This window comes from Oryctolagus cuniculus, chromosome 14, assembly GCF_051225735.1.
Source record: "Oryctolagus cuniculus isolate XC-2025 breed Fujian yellow rabbit chromosome 14, ASM5122573v1, whole genome shotgun sequence".
Classification (NCBI taxonomy): domain Eukaryota; kingdom Metazoa; phylum Chordata; class Mammalia; order Lagomorpha; family Leporidae; genus Oryctolagus; species Oryctolagus cuniculus.
In genome coordinates, this window is record NC_142880.1 from 46,794,685 (window position 1) to 46,814,775 (window position 20,091).

Consider the following 20,091-nt stretch of genomic DNA (forward strand, 5'->3'; position numbering starts at 1 on the left):
GCTGATCCAAAGCCAGGAGCGAGGTGCTTCCTCCTGGTCTCCCATGCGGGTGCAGGGCCCAAGCACTTGGGCCATCCTCCACTGCACTCCCGGGCCACAGCAGAGAGCTGGCCTGGAAGAGGAGCAACCGGGGCAGAATTCAGTGCCCTGACTGGGACTAGAACCTGGTGTGCCAGTGCCACAGACAGAGGATTAGCCTATTGAGCTGCGGTGCTGGCCGATTTGTTATTTCTTATAGCTATATAACTTATTGATTCTGAAATCTTAGTACATATCTGCACAAAATAAATATATAACAGAGCCATATTTTTTCATTGTTGGAGTGGGGATTCACATTTTAAATGAAACAAGCAAGAGATTATTGCCAAGGCTGTCACTATAGTCTGAGATTCTGCACAATAAGGCACCGCCCAATTTAGAAGTACATTTCTTTTGTAATAGCTAACCAATTACAAGTAACCACACTTCAGCCAATCACCTAATTAGATCATGTCTAAATGAGCCAATGTCCAGCTATGACCAATCAAAATATTTCTGTACTTCCATGTTCGGTACTCACTGTCCATGTCGTGAAGTGATGCTCTCTGATTCCCTTTTAGTTTACATGCAGCTCCCCCATTTGTGAACCTTTTGCTGTTGTTAAAATGAAGCATGTTAGCTCACGCTGCGGCTCACTAGGCTAATCCTCTGCCTGCGGCGCCAGCACCCCAGGTTCTAGTCCCAGTCGGGGCACTGCATTACTGGATTCTGTCCTGGTTGCTCCTCTTCCAGGCCAACTCTCTGCTGCAGCCCAGGAGTGCAGTGGAGGATGGCCCAGGTGCTTGGGCCCTGCACCCGCATGGGAGACCAGGAGAAAGCACCTGGCTCCTGGCTTCGGATCAGCGCAGCGCGCAGGCCGCAATGCGTTGGCGGTAGCGGCCACTTGGGGGGTGAACCAACGGAAAAAGGAAAACCTTTTTTTCTGTCTCTGTCTCTCTCTCTCACTGTCTAACTCTGCCTGTCAAAAATAAAAAATAAAAAAAAGCATATTAAATTTAAGTTGTCTAAAGCCTTTTTTCTAACATACATAATCAAGGAGAGAAAGCTATAATGGACCACATAGTCTTGCATTAATTTGGATATATAAAATCTGGCTTAGCTTAATATAGATAGTGATGCATATATGGAGAGCTAATTATACATGATGTGTATGCATAAATATTTCCTCGTTCTATCCACTGATGAGCCCAACCATGACATCTCAGCACAGACTGTAGTCTTAAATATCACTCTCTGATAAAAGGAACCAAGGTCTGTCCAAAAACGGCTGATTCTAGGCTCATTCTGGTAAATACATGATGAGCCTGGAGCATCTCATAGTGCCTGAATTTAAAGAAATGCTAAAACACGAGTGATAACAAAAGAATTTCCAACTGTCAAAGTATATGATATTGCATTATTTAATGAGAATAAATAAATTATAGCTAAATATCTATGAGTTAATACTGATACAAATAAACAACTGCAAAAGTAAATAACTAGGGGGAGGACACACAAATATACCATATAGAGAATTCCAAATCATTGGTGAAGATATTCCCTTCTCAAGGAGATGGAGTACAACTCTGGGCTCCTGTATCTGTGAAGATGGGGAATACAGTTAATGACTTATTTCCAAAGAGTTCAAGGAGAGCAAAAATGAAACTTCATAGTGGGAAATGCTGTCAGCCACCACCTCAGCCAGATGAATAAGGTTTACAGCATTAGTGATGTGCTGTTAGCAATCACCCTTAATGTTGTGCTGAGAATCTCACTTCCTGTCTGTGCTTTTCCTCCTCAAAGTTATGTCTGAATGTAGTCATGGAAAAAACCTCAGCCAAACTCAAACCGAGTGACACTACCAAATGCCCAACCAGTAAAACTCAGCACTGTCCAAATCAAAACAAACAAAAGAAAACAGTCACAACTAAGAAGAACCTTCGGAGACATGGTGACTAAATGTAATGTGGGATTCTTTCCTGGAATGAAAAAAACATCAGCAAACATTGGGAAATCTAATAACACACGGATTTTAGTTAAAAATAATATATATACAAGGCTGACTCTGTGGCACAGTTGTTAAAGCCCCGGCCTGCAGTGCCAGCATCCATATGGGCACCAGTTTGAGTCCCAGATGTTCCACTTCTGATCCAGCTCTGTGCTATGGCCTGGGAAAGCAGCAGAAGATGACCCAACAGCTTGGGCCCCTGCACCCACATGGGAGACCAGGAAGAAGTGCCAGGTTCCTGGCTTCAGATCAGCTCAGCTCTGGCTGTTGTGGTCACCTGTGGAGTGAACCAGCGTATGGAAGACCTCTCTCTCTCTCTCTCTCTCTCTCTCTCTCTCTCTCTCCAGCTCTACTTCTCTCTGTAACTCTTTCAAATAAATAAAATGAATCTTAAAAATATGTATATAGATATAGTTAGAAATATAGATAGTTGATGAGAAAGATGGACTTGTCAAGGTACAGCTCCATATGTTGAAGTATCCCTAATGAGACAGAAGCCTGCTAGGTACGGAGGAACATCCAGTGGGGTGGGGGTCTGCGGACACCTGCATTGGGAGAAGAAAGGGTGGAGGAACCAGGGCTGAGCTTGATTACAGGGTGCAGTACAGGCTGTTCCAGCTAGGTGCATAAAATCATTTGAGAATGAGTCAGTCCTAAGAATGCAAAACCAATGCATAATGCAAAGGCTCTTCACTTGTGATTGTTAAGGGGTAGCCACAGAACTATTTCTGATTCATTGAACTCTGACTCTCTATTTCCTTGGCATGCTCCCTTGCAGCTGAGTGTTAGTCTGGAAAGTGTAGGTAAAGAGAACATGCTTTAAAACAGAGTTTTGAAGATTGATAAGTGGATGGGCTTTTAAAGTGAGCATGTGTTGGATCCTTAAAATGAGAATCAGAGAATATTGGAGACAATGAGCTGGCTAGTTTGGCTAACATGGCCTGTGCAAGTCTGGGTATGACTCTAGAAGATTTGCATTTTGGGGGAATCAGTAAGCAGAGGGGGTAAAAATGGCCAATGTTGAGAACCTTTGATGTTTTAATGTTATTTAGTAATTTATATTTTTTTGACTTTGAGGAAAATTTTAAATGGATTTTCCCTGGGAAATAAATGTTTAACTCTCTTCTTATATGTTCACCATTCTGTAACATATACTTTAATTCAAAGTGGTCATTCTACAGTTAATGCTAGCCAATCTACTATGATTAATCAAACAGGGTTATAGACACAATGCCACATTTAGCCAGATTGATAAGTTATAAGCTTGTCAAGTAACTAATAGATTATGGTAAATTAATAAGAAGAGTTTGGGAGGTAATAAATATCTCTCTCACCAAAATTTATGTATTACGATACTTTACTCCAAATGAAATTTATGTGATATCTGATTGGGGAAGAACCATTTTTGTCATCTTGGATGGCACCCTCTAAAATGGTCTCTGATGATCCGACCTCCTGGTAGTGACATCTTTGTAAATTTCTCTTCCCTTAAATGTGTGTTATAACTAACAACTGGCTTAAAAATTAGAATATGGCAAAAGGATGGATGCCATTTTGGAGACTGGGTTACAAAAACACTATCTTCTGTGTCTGTGTCTGTCTCTTCCTCTCTTACCTCCCGCCCTGGAGGAAGGTGGCTGATGCATTGTGAATAGTTTTACAGAGAGGGTTAATGACCAAGAGCTGATGTTACCAGTCCACGGCCAGACAAGACCAGAGCTTTGTGAATGAACTTGGAAGCACATCTTCCAGTCATGTCCTGACATGATTGCAGCCACTGCTGACACCTGTTGGAGCCTCAGGCAAGATTTTGAGGCAGAGGACCCTGCTATGCTATGCCAGGAGGCCTGATCCTCAGGAATGGTGAACTATTGAATGTGGGTTGTTTCAAGCAGCTGAAATTACTTGACAAGCTTATAAAAGTAATTTGTTACAAAGTATTAAATAATCATTACATACATTTTATATTTTACTAAAAATTTTTATTAAAAATCAAGTCACCGAATAATCTTTTTCTTTTAAGTAAGGAGAGTAGGATTGAAATTCTGTAAAAATTCCTTTGTTCTGATAGAATATATGTTATAGAGTGATTTCTGTAAATAAAGTTTTGGAACTAAATGTAAGAAATACAATTTCTTCTACCTTTTCAGAATAAAACCAGTGTGTGTTATATTTCAAAGAAAATTCCTGACACCTCTTTAAAGACACTTGAATCATTTTATTGCATTTCATTTGATTTTTCTCCTCAATTACCACGGATTTGCCCATCTTTCATGGGGAAAAAATGTGACTTTAAACTGAAGTAGGACAAAAACACACGTTTGGCCTTGACTTCTGATCCTTCCTAGGTGTGTCTAAATTTAAGCTATAAAAGGAACAGACTTCTTTCTCCATATTTGCTAGTGGAATGGAAAGGAAGCAAGGGCTGGTTTCAGCTAAAGAGTTAAAAGATTGTTACTAAGGCTTTCAGGGGGAAATGAAAATCCAATGGAATCTAACATAGTATGTCCAACTGGCATTTGTCTAGTTCCCCATTTGTCTGCTGTTCTAAAGTGCTCCCTCCACTGGGCTTCCTTTTCTACACAATGTGGCCCATTTTTGTTCCCTCTGCTAATGCTCCCCATATGCTCAGATCAAGTTTCACACCTTCTTCTATCCGTTTCGCCTCTTTTGGCTTGTGCTCTGTTTGCCTGCCATATGTAACCACACTGGCAACATTTCCAGTCCCAATTTAAAGTTTGAAACGTGTCTTTCCCTGAATTTTGTATTTTTACACCTTTGGAACTTGGCATCATTTCTCTCCATCAAAGTCTGACTGATTCTCTTTCATATTTTTCTTCTTCAGCTAGTTACTTTCAGAGGCACTAACTTCTACATCTATCATTTCTGGCCCTACTCTGAGTTCAGAGAACATAAAAATGTAAGAAAAATAATCTATAGTTCAGCGGGAGCCATCACAATAGACAGGTGGTGTATTTATGAGACAGCTGGATTAGACTAGATTCTCATTTTAGTTTTTCAGCTGTGTGTTTGTGTGTGTACAACCCTTCTTTGGCTGAAGAGTGACTGTTTACTACCGCAGAAACAAATGTTTGTTGTTACATGTGAAATACGCCTTCATTTGCAATTCATAGCACTACTTGGAGTGATTATTTCAAAATTTAGATTGTAGTTTTCACTTACCTGATGGCTCTGTATGGACAAAAGACTTCCTGTTGCGGGCCAGTGCTATGGCTCACTTGGCTAATCCTCTGCCTGTGGCGCCGGAATCCCATATGGGCACCGGGTTCTAGTCCCTGTTGCTCCTCTTCCAGTCCAGCTCTCTGCTGTGGCCCAGGAAGGCAGTGGAGGATGACCCAAGTGTTTGGGCTCCTGCATCTGCATGGGAGACCAGGAGGAAGCACCTGGCTCCTGGCTTCGGATCGGCGTAGCTCTGGCTATAGCGCCATCTGGGGAGTAAACCAACAGAAGGAAGACCTTTCTCTCTGTTTCTCTCTCTCTCTCACTGTCTAACTCTACCTGTCAAATATGTAAAAACAAACAAACAAACAAAAAAAAAACCTTCCTGTTGCAATCTCCATCGCCCATTAGATTGCTGACTAGGACAGATGCTTCTGCAGTTATTCCAGATTGATTCTTTCTCTCCCTCTATACCTTCTCCGTTTTTTATGATTTCGGTCAGATCCCTCACTCCTTACACCCACATTCATCCTAACTCCTCCAATCTCTTATAGTGTTAACTGTCTATCTCTTTTTAGCTCTTAATTACCTACTCCTATGCAGCCTGGAAACTTTTTCCTTTCTCGTTTGCCTGACAATTGCATGCTTGTGATCAAAGACTCATGGTGAGCCTCACCCCCTCCATGAGGTCATCCCTGAGTACTCTCACTCTGCACCATAGAATGACAACCGAGAGAATGTGTATTCCCTTACCTGTGGCCCTCAAGCGTCTTCTGTGTGTGAGCACTGAGCATGTACTCCCCTATTTGATAATGTATCCACTGTATGCACCTCTCCATTGCACAGTGAACTCCTTTGCCATTGGTTCACCCTCCAATGGCCGCTGCGGCCAGCATGCTGCGGCTGGCGCATCGTGCTGATCCGAAGCCAGGAGCCAGGTGTTTTTCCTGATCTCCCATACAGGTGCAGGGCCCAAGGACTTGGGCCATCCTCCACTGCACTCCTGGGCCATAGCAGAGAGCTGGCCTGGAAGAGGGGCAACCGGGACAGAATCCGGCGCCCCAACCCGGACTAGAACCCGGTGTGCCAGCACCGCAGGTGGAGGATTAGCCTAGTGAGCCATGGCGCCGGCTGCACAGTGAACTCTTTCTAGTAGGCATTCACTATATTCAACTCTGCCTAGTGACCTGGAAAATGTCTGAAAAATTAAAGAAGCTCAACATATACTTGACCAAACAAATGGAAGAACACAAAAGAACAACAGAATGAACATGTACAGGAATTAATTACTAACATTGTGATGTGCATCAAATAATTGCAAATGTATCTAAATCACCTCGAAATATGTGTCAATAAATCAACTAATTATGTGGATGAATTAATAATCATTATTTTTATCAACATAGGAGCATCGTATTAATTAGAAGCATGTATTAATTATTGGCTATGCATACATCTATTCTTTGCTGAATAAATAGAAGGGAAATGAGTCGAGTGCATCACAGACATTAGCACTCCTATTTAATAAAGAGAGGAGATATTTTAAATTCACTATTATATATAACTTTTTATTAAAAAGATAATTTACTGAACTTTGAGAAAGAAAGTAGAGGGGCAGGCGCTGTGGTGCAGTGGGTAGAGCCTCTGCCTGCAGTGCAGGCATCCCATATGGGTGCTGGTTTGGGTCCTGGCTTTTCCACTTCCTATCCAGCTCTCTGCTATGGCCTCGGAAAGCAGTAGAAGACAGTCCAAATCCTTGGGCCCCTGCACCCGCGTAGGAGACCCAGAGGAAGCTCCTGGCTCCTGGCTTCGGATCAGTACAAGTCTCCCTGGGCATTGAGGCCACTGGGGAGTGAACCATCGGATGGAGGACCTCTCTCTCTCTCTCTCTGCCTCTCTAACTCTGCCTTTTAAATAAATAAATTAATTAAAAAAATAAAGTAGAGAAAAAATAGTAGAGAAACTATTGGAAGAGAAAATACCAACAAACTCAGTATTTTAAACCACAGTATTCAGTGTGCTTTTCTTATGTGTTTTTCATGTAGTTTGCAATTTTGTATGGTATCACATTAGAATGACTGCATAACAGTCAATATGAGATTGGAGCAAGGAAGGAAAGGTAGGTATGGTGGGAAGTATCATCATGCTCTTAAAACTACATATAAAATACATGAAATCTGTTCCCTTTGTATAAATAAAAAAATAAAGAGATTGTTGTATTTCAACCTCTTGAAATATACCACAGGGAGTGCAGTGGAGGATGGCCCAAGTGCTTGGGCCCTGCATCCCATGGGAGACCAGGAGGAAGCACCTGGCTCCTGGCTTCAGATCAGTGCGGTGCGCAGGCAGCAGCGTGCCGGCCGCAGCGGCCATTGGCGGGTGAACCAACGGCAAAGGAAGACCTTTCTCTCTGTCTCTCTCTCTCTCACTGTCCACTCTGCCTGTAAAAAAAAAAAAAAAAAGAAATATACCAAAGACATGAATAGTACATCTGATTGAACCACACCAGAGGAATTGCTAGAAGGATTTGGACCAAGGATTTTGAAAGGTTGGATTTAGGTAGGGGTGATTTCATCAGAGTGTAAAGGATAGGGGCCCGACTCTGAACTAGGTGCTGTCAGAAAAATATTAAATTTAGGATATGTTTGTCTTGGAAATAATTTTCAAGGAAGTGAGAGGATCAAAGCAATGCTGTGTTGTCATTGGTAAAAAGGCAAATTCCCAGGAGTGGTATTGCTGGGGCATATGGTTTACCAAAAAGAAATGAAATCAGCATATGAAACAGTTATATGTACTCCCATGTGCATTGCAGCTCAATTCACAACAGCTAAGATATGGAATAAACCCAGGTGTCCATCAACTGATAACTGGATAAAGGTTATGTGGTATATATACACTATGGAATACTACTCAGCAGTAAAAAAAAAAAAAAAAAAAAAGGATTCAAGTGGAAACTATTACACTTAGTGAAATAAGCCAGTCCCCAAAAGACAAGTTCCATATATTTTCCCTGATCCATGGTAACTAATAGAGTACCTAAAATGTAATGTTTGGGAGTGAAATTGACTTTTTGAGATTTGATGATTGTTTACAGCCCTTGTCTTTACTGTTGAGGATCAGTATTTTTTTCTTCACCCTATTTGTTGAACTCTTTACTTAGTGTAGAATTAATCATACGTGTATGAAGTTAATTGACATAGATCTTAGTGAAGAATAGTAATGGGAAGAGGAGAGGGAGGGGGAAGAATAACAGGAGCATGGGTGGGAGGGAGGCATCAGGAAGTATTACTATGTTCCTAAATCTGTATATATGAAATAAATGAAACTGGTATACCTTAAATAAAATTAAAAAAATAAAAAATCATAATAGTATATACAAAAATGAATATTTTATGAATTTAGAAATGTTGTTCTACTAGAGAAAACCTTAAATAATTTGTTCAGGGCAAGAATGTCATCTGTTGGCAAAAATCATCATGACATATTGTGAAGGAATGAATTAGTAGCAAAAAAAGAGATTGCTAGAAATATATTGCAAAATGATGCAAGATTCTCTAGAAAGTTACTGTATTTACATTTTCAAAGTAAGATATATATATACATATATATATATATAGTGTTTTTTAAAAATTTATTTGACAGGTAGAGTTATCGGCAGTGAGAGGGAGAGACAGAGAGAGAGAGGTCTTCCTTTCACCTTTCACCCCCCAAATGGCTGCCACGGCCGGAACTGCACTGATCTGAAGCCAGGATCCAGGAGCTTCTTCCTGGTCTCCCAAGCAGGTGAAGGGCCCAAGCACTTGGGCCATCTTCTACTGCTTTCCCAGGCCACAGCAGAGAGCTGGACTGGAAGAGGAGCAGCTGGGACTAGAACCAGCACCCATATGGGATGCGGCGCTGCAGGCGAAGGATTAACCAAATGAGCCATGATGCCCACCCCTGTGTATTGTGTTTTAAGCTGCTAAATTTACAGTTATTTGGTACTCAATAATAATCATGTATTAATTTTTGATTTCTCAAAATATATTTCCATTGGAACTTCCTGAAAGAATGTGTCAATAATGTTTTCACCTAATTCATAAATAAATAAGCACTTCTGAATGCTAATATTTTAGTTCTGCATTTTTACCCAAATTAACTTATAAAATTAATAAATAGAAATAAAAGACACTTCTACAATAACTTAGAGCACGTTCCTCTATTTTGAGTATTTTGTCCAAGCTACTTTCATTGTAGTTTTGAAACAAAAAGAAGCTAAATAATAAATGATAATAAAATCATTTAAATTGTTCATGTTTCTCTTAAATGTTTAATAACTATTATATGTATTAAAACATAGTAAATAGCATTTTGAATTTGTCCTTAAATGTACATACTGAAGCACTGTATAATTTATAAAAATAAGTGCAATTGTATGCTTGATGTATATCCCTTTTGTGTGTATGGTACTTTCAGAAATGTAAACAATTGCCTTTGCTCTGCCTGTGAATGCTCAGTCCACTGGCCTTCCTGCCTCTGATTTGGCATGTTTTATTCATTTGTGACAGTCCTGTAGCATCAGTCATGCCCTGCAGCCAGCAACTCCAGCCTTTATGTGGCTCAGGACTTTCCCTGTAATTATTTCTCAAGTCATTTCCAGACTACCTCATAAAACATTTTTAATGGCACTGTATGGGAACAGATATAAATTAATTCCATTTTCAAGGGCTTTTAAAAAATGTAGCCCTGTTTTAAGGCTGCTGTTAATTTTGTTTTGCTACTTTTATCGGAGGCATAAAATGCATGTATATATATTTATTAAAGATAAGGTTTTTGATGTTGCAATCTGGGAAAAAATTGCAGTGTAAAGGTAAAGCATTTTCCTTTATTTCCTTTTTTTATTTTTTCCCTTTTTTGGTGGGGGTGTGTGTGTGTGGGAGAGGGTGGAGGGCGGGGGGATAAGCAGTCACCACTCCTTTACCAGATGCTCCAACTTTCTTGTCTGTTTTACCAGCATCTATTCCCTTAGCATTATGATTAATGGAACAGTTTCAGAATTTTAAGTGTCTTGATAACTAGCCAGTGCCTGCTCTGTGGAGGCTATGTTGAAAATAAATAACAATAAAAACAGGATGATCCAGGCTTCTGAAGTCTTCAGATAAACCATCACTGTGATATTGCTACCACCGTTGTGGAAAAGAGGACAGCATTTCACATTTCTGGCATTGTCCATGACAACAGAGCAGCAGAAAGGAGGCATGGATTTCTGGAGTAGCATTAGGATACAGGACTCCTGCTGAGCTCCCCAGTCGCTTGCTCTGCACAGCTGCCTTCTCAGTTGGGGGTTTGAAATCAGCTCTGTGAGAAGAGACTGAAATGACCATGATGTATTTTCCTCACTAGGAGTAAAAGGTAATGTTCAATTAACGCTTCAGCCTTCTGCTTTCCAACCAACTTACCCCTGCCTTTCATTTGTGTCTACGTGTGGCTTTAGATGTTCTTTTTAAAATTTATTGTCTTTGCTTTCTGTTCGTCTCATGGAATAAACCGCTTGAACTAGTCTTTGTGCTTTGACTAACTGGGGAAGGATCCTGCACTTCTCACGGCTTCAGTGAAATTAGTGAGAGCAGTGTGTTCATTCATACAGGATATTAGCAAGGTTCCTGTTCACCTTAGCTAAGCCTGCATGTACCATAGTAAAAATACTACAAACTGAAAGAATGATGTCTGTTTTAAAAATGTTTCAACAAATATAGCATCTGACTTGTTGAAAATTTATGTATTTATTTACCTGATTTGATGCTCTGTTGTAAAATTATATGTATTATGGAGTTGATTGTGAGCTCAACTTTCAGGATTATTTGGATAGCAATAAAATTATACTTAATATCAATAAAGCAATGTTTTAATCTTCTAGCCATAAAGACTCATTATCTTCATTTTCATTTGTTACAAATTGTACTTGGGTTGCAGAGATAAAAATTAATAATAAAACACAATTTTATATAATTCTTTCCTTACAAGGTTATTTGGTTTGCCTAAGATAATCTTTTTATTCTTTTGGGGAACAGTTAATTTTATAAGCCCAGAATGATCTGAAAAATAAGTACTTTATGATTTAGGAGGGAATTTCAAAAAGTTTGTGGAAAATATGTATTGTAAAAACTTTTGCATTCATTGCAAAAAATTTTGCAACAGAACAAACATCTTTAATTCTATTTTTCCTCCTTTTGACATCTCTTCACATGTACATTTCCATAGATGTGTGAGTGTGTGCTTAACTCACATTTGAGTCTCATGCATTTTTCTCTGAGACTTTCATTAACATTCTGGAAGAAAAGTTTGATGCATTTGAACTTGAATAATAGTCTTAAAAATGAAATTTAGGAATCTCAAATTTATTGGAAGCATGTCAATGAAATTTTGTTTTAATGCTTTGAGCTAAAATATCAATTACCATCATTTTTATAAGTCATTTAAAAATCTGGCTGGCAACTCATTTTACAAAAAAAATGCACTGTGTATCAGGCTTTGGATCTGTAAATGGAGACAGAAAGATAAGCAGTGTTCTCATTTTCCACATTTGGAATCTAATCCTTTAGATCAATGAACAATTTTCTGAAGCAGGATCTGATGTTAACTCCATTGCTGCTGTACAACCAATGTTGAGAGAGTAAAGTTTTGCAGAATTTATTGAAAAATTGGAATAACATTTGCCAAAGATAAAATTGGTACAAAGTAGATTAATTTTTGCTTACTCAGATGACAACTCTTTGTTGAGTTACTATTTTGTAGCAGGTGTTTTAAACAGTAAGAATGTAACAATGAATAAGAATCTGCCTTCATGGAGCTTTCATTCTAGCATGTTCTTCAAAAATAAGTGCAGCAGAAGTACTCTGGAAGTTGAAGTTGCTGATTTGCTATGATGGCAAATCATAGCCTGCTTGTTTTTCATGTAATATGATACTGGCTTAAAGGAGAAAAAGAGCTATACAAATGTTTTTAAGCACTTTCAAAGTGATCAGAAATGATTTTAAGCTACATGACAAATAGTATTCATGATTACAGTTTTTTGCACCAAAATGAATTTAACTTTAAAATTCTATTTTCCTTGAAGTTTTTGGAGTATCTTTGTAACTTGTAATAATATAGTCTTTCCAATTTCTGATTTAAGGAGAGAGTGCACAAATTACTTACATTATTCATACAATGTATTGATTTTAATCCTGGACATTCAAGAGTGATTGGTTTCTTAGCAGTAGTTTACCTGGTGCTTCCCCATGACTTGCTCATTGGTCAAACGTACAGGTTCTTAATGCTTATTGAAAATGTCAACTTGCTGTCTGTTAGTTTGGTTTGGTGGACTAGTGACACTGTCCACACAGCAGGCTCATAAGACCACAGAAACAATTTAGGAAACATTTACATTTATATGTGGCTTCATATCATCTCTTTTTTTTTCACTTTGAATACTTAATTTCCCTATATTTTAAGATTGCAGTGTCATACATTTTTCATATTTTAAGTCTTGATTCCTTTCACAGTTTTGTTGATTTCTATTTTATCTATCTACTTGTCATCTATCTATCCTCTGACTTCAATTAAGAATCTGATCCTTTTAGATCATCCTCAGAAATTTCTGGAACATTTTCTCATTACTGCCTTTGCTACAAATGCTACAGTTGAAAAACATAAGTGTTCCTGTTCTCAGACTTCTGTTCAATGAGAGCGGCCCTCTGCTTTAGTTATGGACAATGAGGCATGACTTGCTAAGAGCTCTATGTTATAAGGGCATGCTCTAAGATATTTCCTTACGTGGAAGCTGGCGTGGTACCTTCTTCCTTATTTCTCAAAGGCAGACTGGAATGCCATTGTTCCTATCTCATGACCATGAGAAGGCAAACACAAGAAATACCCAAGAGAATTTAAAAAATGTCAGTCTTGCTGTGACAAAACCACTGAACCAATATTTGGTGCCTTTCTAAAGATTATTTCTGTTAAACAAATTTTAATTGATCCATAGTATACATATTTATGGGCGCATTGTGATGTTTGATACATGTGTGGAGTCACAATTACCTGATGTCTATTGGGTCACTCTAAATGTCTAAATGTTTTTTTCTGTTATTTTCAGCTGCTGGCATTCCTAACTATTGCCACATGTATACTTGCAATGTCAATTTGTAGGAAAGTGTTGAAAGTTGATCATTATGTTAAATGAAAATTTTAACAGTGAAGGTAAAATCCAATTATTTTCTTGAAGAAACATATGGTGAGCAATTTATATGGTAAGCAAATAAAATCCAAGGAATTTCTGATATTAGACCAAGCTTTGTGACTGCCTTTAGGAGTATGTTTCTTACCATTTCTTGGTGTTCATTTTTTCACATATAAAATAAGGGATTACATTGTTTCTCAGGTCCATTGTAGACATGAATTTCCAAGTTTATGAGAACAAATTGTATTTTTAAGAAGATTTATTTATTTATTTGAAAGGCAGAATTACAGGGAGAAAGAGAGAGAGAGGGAGGGGGGAGAGAAAGAGAGAGAGAGAAAGATAGAGAGACAGAGAGAGAGAGATCTTCCTTCTATTGGTTCTCTCTCCAAATGGCTGCAACAGCTGGACCTCAGCTGGTCTGAAGCCAGAGGCTGGGAGCTTCATCCAGGTCCCCCATGTAGAAGACAGGGGCCTAGGTACTTGGTCCATCTTCTTTTGCTTTCCCAGGCCAGTAGCAGGGAGCTGGATCAGAAGTAGAGCAGCTGGGACACAAACAGTGCCCATTTGGTTTACCAGCATTGCAGGTGATGGCTTTACCTGCTATGCCACAGCACCAGTCCCCAAAATGTATTTTTAATCCATATATTCATAACACTACATGATAAATGATATAAACGATATTTTAACATTATTTTGGGTGTGAAAAATCCATTGAACGTTTTCTCTTCATGCTTAGGATCGTGTATGTTTAACATTGAAACATTAGGCTGTGAGTTAATCTTTTGATATACTGCATATTCTTTGTTCTAAAAATGTAATTCATTTGTCTATTTTCCTGGTTAAATGAGCATAAATATAATATCTGTAGGCATCTCTTTGGAGGACTTTCTCCTAACAAAACCTCTACAGCTTCAATAATTTTATGAATGTAAAATCCAGACAAAACATTTCCTTTATCATGGATATCTGTCTGACACACTAGATTGCTCAGCCTTCTTGTCATATGACTGTGCCATTGTATGCAATTACCGAAGAAGTTTTGTTGTTAGAAAGAAAAATATTTTTAGACTACTCTTAGGAGTCATTAAGCACAACAAATGAAATGCTCCTATATTGTTTAAAATAATATATGCAAATGTGAATTAAAGGCAGAATATAACATGAACAACAATAACTTCAAGGTCTGCTATATTTTTTCAACTCATCTTGCAAAAATAGGGGGCTATGCCTCCTGACCAAGTTCTAGAGCTCCAACCTAGACTTCTTTGGCCATGATAATTTTGATGTTTAATTCTGAGCTGTAATATGGTTGACATTAGAAACTGAGATGTGAAAAGAAGTCGTTACTGGAAGTAGGAAATAAGTGAAAGATGGCCACCCAGAGAGGATAGCAAATGCAGAAATTCACACAGAAATGAAAAAACAAAAAAGAATGAGTGGCATGAGTGTGCGTGCATGTGTCTGTGCACATACTTGTGTTGTAATTGGAGATGGAAAAGTGAAAACGCTGCAATATAGAGGTTCTGTCTTTCTCATGGAATGGGGAAGCTATTGCCAGATAATTACAATTATTTCTTGTTTCCCAGAATAACATTCAGTCCTTGAGTTGGAGAGTCTATTGGTACTTACAAATGAGGGATTCTTTTTTTTTTTTTTCCCCTAAAACAACGGCACATCTCCTTGTGGTAGCTGAGTACAAAACAAATAGAGATGCATTTTCTCTACATGCTGGAAGCACTCATCCCTGTTACCAAGGAAACATCCTCCCTCCTCAAGGGTCACCTTTGAAAACAACTGCAAGATTCAACATCAGATCAATAGAGAAATGCTAAGGCCTGAACTTCCTAATGTTGCTCTTATTTTAAATGTGGTTTTCAACAAACCCTGGCTAATGTGATTACTAACTGGTGGGAGCAGCAAGGCAAAATTGAATGTGGAAAGCTTCACACCCAGTAGTTTTCAAGTTCTGCTTGGGGAAGCTTGTGTTTTTTGGTGGAAAGGCTTTGAGTGTGGGAATATACAGGGTCAGCACCCTGGAAAGAACTGAGATCCAGGCTTAAAGGAGAAGCTTCATGTAAGACTTTATCTGAGTAAGAGCCTACTCACTTAAAAAAAAGTGTAGAGTGATTACTCCTACTTCATCATACTTTATCGCAATCAATGTCATTTTTAATTTTTGAGAATGCTTATTGCATATTAAAATTGTGCAGATTTTGTGTCAATGAAACACAATTTCACCTATCCATTCATTTTTTTCAAACAAAAAAAATTTAATCTGTATTATGTACCGAGTACTAATCTAAGGAAAAAAAGGGATAGAACACAATGCTTATATTTAAGGTCTGGGAGCCCTCACTTGAAGGAGAAAGAGACGTGAAAACAGAAAATGGAATCTGTTGCAGAAGAAATACAGCAAGATGCTCCTAATTCTTCCTGAGAGGTAAGGAAAGCTTTGGGAAAAGAAAAAGCCTCATCTCAGCACTGAAGAATGGGTAAGCATGGAGCAGGATAGTCCAGCCCCAGAAAGGTGTTCTAAGACAGAGACAGTAGCACACGTGAAGTTCGGAGATGTGAACAGCAAGACTTCCATGGACTAAACTTCAGGATGTATTTGGGCGTGTGACTGGATAGGAAGTCGAAAAGGAAAATGAGACTTTGAACCTGCAAGCTCTTGTATAGTATGAGAAAGCATATATTTCACTGCCATTTTACTGTTTAATTTTAAATTCAATGGAAGGTATTATTTAATACCATCATAAGTAGAGCTCTAACTACCCTGGTATTGTTCTTTTACACTTTGGCAGTCCAGTCCAGAATTACCTGTAAATACCTATGTGCTTTCATATTGCTAAAGGAATAAGAATTTTTATAATTTCCTTTTCATCTGGAGCAAATTGTGAAATATGGAAATTAACGTTCTTGTTTTTAATGTTCATAATAATATTTAATTTATAAGAACAGTACGGGAAGTGGGGGCTTAGCTTTGTGGTTAAGTCGTCTGCATTCCATATTCAGAGTACCTGGGTTCAACTCTGGGTTCTGTCCTGACTCCAGCTTCCTTCCAATACAGAGCCTGGCAGGAAGCAGTCTTGACTCAAGTAGTTAGAGTCATGCCATCCACATGGAAGGCCTGGATAGGGTTCACAGCTCCTAGTTTCAGTCCTCAGCCAAGAACTGTTATGAGTATTTGGGGAGTGAAACAGAGGATTTTTTTTTTTTACCTCTCTCTCTCTCTCTCTCTCACCCCCCCCCCCTTTCAGATAAATGAAATAAATAAAAGACAAACAGTGGAATTTTATTAGAGAGGTTCCCATTATCTATCTACACTGTCAAAGTTACTGTTAATTAAGTTGCCTGTATCAATCATTTCTTGAAATCACATTGCCTCATTTCTTTGCCAGAAAATTAAAATGAGACAAATACAGACAGCTCTCCTATCTGCTAGTGTTATGAGCCACAAAGAAATGCACCTTGTTCGCTCGCCATTTAAAAGGGACCAGAATGAAACAAAATGTGGAGAGAATTGATGTTTGAGAGCTAGAGCTTCTCGGCATCATCTAGGTTAGCCACCTGTTCTAGCCTGCATTTGCTGAATAAATTAGATGCTCTTGGGAAAGTGTACACAGCTGACTGGTCTGCTTGGTTACCAAGGCAACCACTTTTCTCTCTGCTCTACGCCTCTGAAAGGGTTCATAACCCATTAGTGTTCCTCTGGGCAAGAACATAAGGAAATTCCTTTCTCTCTTTTCATTCATTTTCTTTCTTTTTTCCCCCAATTTCTGGTCACGATGAGGAGATTAATAGATACTCTTACCATATGTGTTTATTTAGACCATACCTTTTCTATGTGTTTGAAAAAACTTAGATCCAAATCTTAAAGGCACACAAACGGCAGCTAAATATGGGGATGTGAATAGTAATGACAAATAGAAAATATTTTCAGCCTCAAATATTTTCAGTCATTGAAAATATTTATCAAATGGATTTTGTCTGAGACAATATATGTAAAACACACATTCTCTGAATTCAGTGCAAAAGGAAATGAATGAAAAGCTATTTTCATAAATTATTCCAGTTAATATCCTCATTAGGGATTTCTCTGTGGAGACAGTGGAACAAGCAAGGGTGATGATTTAGCAAAGGCTTTATCAGACCCATCAAAGTATAAATATAAGGGCTGTGATCATTTTCTGAATGGCCAAGTTCCAAGGAAGATGTGAGAGATGGCTGACCCCACGCAATAGTGATACCATCAGAAGTCAAGGCAGGTTTTCATCCTCAGTTGGCATTGACCTCCAGTGCTTGAGTTTTCTCCTGTTTTGTAATGCACAGCTTTTGTCTTCCCTCTCCTTTGTATGCTGTCACTTTCTATTCCAAATCTTCATGCATTGAAAAAAAAAAATGAGTAGGCCTCCAAAACAGGTAAATTTTACTCTTACCTGATGCCAGGAATACTGTATGATATCCCATTTACATCTCACATCAGCTCAATGAGATAGGCATCATTTATTCCCTTTTGCTGTTGAGTTGACTGAGGCCAAAGGTAGTAGTAGAATTGGTATCTAGAGTGTATGCAATTTCTAGCTCACTTTGCAGTCAATTTTCTGGCTATGTTGGCTGTAAAGTTCTGCAACAATATCGATGAGATTTATCCTTTCTGAACATCAAAATATCAAAGAGTAAAAAAGATGAGATCTTGAAACATTGAAACTAAGCTTTAAGGAGGTTTCTTTTATTGCTTTATGTTTTTTTTTTTTCTTAAGAAAGAAAGGCTTGGTCATATGTGGTAATCCCTTTGACATTTCTTTTTATTATCTTTCACTAACAATAGAGAAACTTATTAAAATTGAACCCCAAATGGTCTTGTAATTATTTGTTGTTGTTTGCTATTGAAGAAGGACATGAAACTCACTGTTATGCATAGTAGGACTTTGGGACCTCTGTGAGAGATTAGGCTCATGTTTTGATCCTGGAAAACCATTTGTGCAATTAGATTTATACTAGTTTCTGATTTACCACTGATTTTAATTTTTATTCTGAGGTTTCAAAGGCGAACTTGATATTTTTAAATTACATGTTCTTTGTAGACATGAGAACATTTTAAGATATGGCCACACCATGAACAGGCAGTTTTTACAAAAGTGCATTTCCCAGTGTTCAATTAAGTAGTACAAATATTTCATTTGATATGAAGGCAAAAGGACCCTGTTTCTTTGATAAGTTCGTTGTGATTGATCTCTACTCTGATTAACGATTAACACTGCACTAGATAATCATAAATATGCAGGAAGAGTATAAAGACAATATTCTCCTGAAGCACAAGGATTCGGCAAAAGAAAATGCACATTTCTGTTTGCTACAGCAAGATGAATTTCCTTTTTCACTCTTATTTCCAGCATCAGTTTAATGTCTGAAAGTTACTGAAAAGAATATGGCAATTATCTGCAATCTGAGAAAGAATGTTATCTGAAGGCATTCTATTTGCATTTTTAGAAACACCTTAATTTTGATGTATTTGCTTCTGCCATTTTCTTCCACAGCTATCTAGATTAAAATATGATGTTCATTCACTAATTCATTAAATGTATTTTCAGCAAACCTGCATGGTGTCCCTCATGCTAGTACTCTACCAAGTGCTGAGCAGTTGGATATGAACACAAAGTTCCTCTGCTCCATGAACTCAGCTTCATGGGCGAGAGCAACAAGGGAATTGGTAGTCTGAGTAGGTCAGGTTCAGTCACAAAATCTAATGAACTTTGTACTTACAGTCCTCTAGGAGTGTTTTCACATGGAGGTGTTCTTCCAGTACCCATTCCCACTCAGCCTGATTCTCAGTACCTTGTCAGGATCTGCTGACAGTTGTCCCTGCCACTTGTTCTTCTCTTTTCTCTCACTGAATGTATCCTCCTACTTATAACTGAGTTATCTCTATTCTGATTTTCCTTTCTACCTGTGTTACATCGGTCAAATTGAACAATGATCATTCCCTGGCTGATTTCCTTTAGCTATGGTTCTATGACTGCTAGTCTCATGAGGATCAGCCTGTTTATTCCAACAATGCATTTTGATTTCCTACCTGCTGGAAATCAAACTGATAAATGTTCACTGAAAACACACCCATCCTCACTTGAATGTCACCCTTCACTGGTGTCTGTCCATGGTTTTCAAGTGTTTCTGTAACATTTACAGTCAAGTTGCATACTGTATAGAAGAGCCACTCAGGGCCAGTGCTGTGGCACAGCAGGTTAACGCCCTGGCCTGAAGCGCTGGCATCCCATATGGACACTGGTTTGAGACCCGGCTACTCCACTTCTAATCTAGCTCTCTGCTATGGCCTGGGAAAGCAGTAGAAGATGGCCCAAGTCCTTCGGCCCCTGTACCCAGATGGGAGATCTGGAAGAAGCTCCTGGCTCCTAGCTTCGGATCGGCACAGCTCCGGCCGTTGAACCAGCACATGGAAGCTCTCTCTCTCTCTCTCTCTCCCTCTCATCTCTCTTTGTAACCCTGACTTTCAAATAAATAAATAAATCTTAAAAAAAGAAGAGCAACACCAAGCAGAAGAGCAGCTACCTTTTAGTCATGAATGCCAGAAGGCATCTTCCACCATGAGAAGCCAACATATTCCTGGAGTCAGATACGCTTTTTAAAAAAGACTTGTATTTTGTTTATTTGAAAGGCAGAGTTACAG

At 38.6% G+C, this 20,091-nt stretch overlaps 1 long non-coding RNA gene across 1 annotated transcript in view; it reads left to right on the forward strand.

Annotated features, from left to right (window-relative positions):
- The first annotated feature begins 10,166 nt into the window (after window positions 1–10,166).
- LOC103349591 (uncharacterized) overlaps window positions 10,167–20,091 on the forward strand; it is a 166,271-nt gene continuing 156,346 nt past the window's right edge. The window contains exon 1 of the long non-coding RNA XR_007922492.3: window positions 10,167–10,597. This is a non-coding gene — a long non-coding RNA (uncharacterized LOC103349591). The remainder of the gene's footprint in view (window positions 10,598–20,091) is intronic.